The sequence below is a fragment of the Sinocyclocheilus grahami genome, unplaced genomic scaffold, assembly GCF_001515645.1.
Source record: "Sinocyclocheilus grahami isolate Dianchi unplaced genomic scaffold, SAMN03320097.WGS_v1.1 scaffold29980.1, whole genome shotgun sequence".
Lineage (NCBI taxonomy): Eukaryota > Metazoa > Chordata > Actinopteri > Cypriniformes > Cyprinidae > Sinocyclocheilus > Sinocyclocheilus grahami.
Window position 1 is genome coordinate 1 of NW_015520994.1, and position 774 is coordinate 774.

The 774-nt window shown below is 32.8% G+C and overlaps 1 long non-coding RNA gene across 1 annotated transcript; it reads right to left on the bottom strand.

Annotated features, from left to right (window-relative positions):
• Positions 1-53: 53 nt before the first annotated feature.
• Positions 54-451, bottom strand: LOC107580291 (uncharacterized). Its single transcript, XR_001608621.1, has 3 exons — positions 389-451; positions 211-291; positions 54-115 (listed from the first exon to the last, which is right to left on the bottom strand). It is a non-coding gene; the product is annotated as an uncharacterized lncRNA (long non-coding RNA).
• Positions 452-774: the final 323 nt, after the last annotated feature.

The window sequence follows — 774 nt, forward strand, 5'->3', positions numbered from 1 at the left end:
TCAGCATGGATTATATTTACAAATCCCAACATACACAGAAACCAGAACACAGTACCTTCATGATAGAAACACACTGCTCACAAGATTTGTCTTGAACCACATCCAGATTAAAGATCTGAGAACAAAAAGACAGACACATATAAAACTGATTACGCTCCATATAATCTGCAGTGGAAGGGCAGAGGATGAGTGTCGTGTGAATATTTGTACATTGATCTCTCCAGGTTTACATTCCATGGGCTCCTTCAGAGACTGCAGCATCTGAACCATACACTGCTCAAACTGGGCCGGCTGAAACAGACACACCATTTATCCTTAAGTTTTTGATTTTCAAGTTTTTCTAATGAAATAAACCAGATAAAATATAATAAAAGCATAAAACATATACCAGTGACGTGATTCCTTCATTGTCCACAACCCAGTCTTCTTTTTCTGCAAGTCTCTTAACGTCTAAATAACACAAAGATTAATCAATATAAAATAATCAATAACATTAAATCAATACATTAGAAACTCACTTCTCCCATTCTCTCAATATCAGTATTAAGGAAACAACTTTAACTGGGAAAGCTAGTTTTTTGAAAAAGTATTTGGCTATTAGTTATAACAAAAAAAGTACAAATTTACAGTAAAATACAACAATAATCAATTAAAACTATAGTCAAAATCCTAGTGATAGACAGTAGAATTTAAGTAGTAATTTAGAATTTAGTAGTATTTTGCAAAAAAAGAGAAGATGCAGGGTTTCCGTGCAATTTTGTGAGGTTTTGAAAT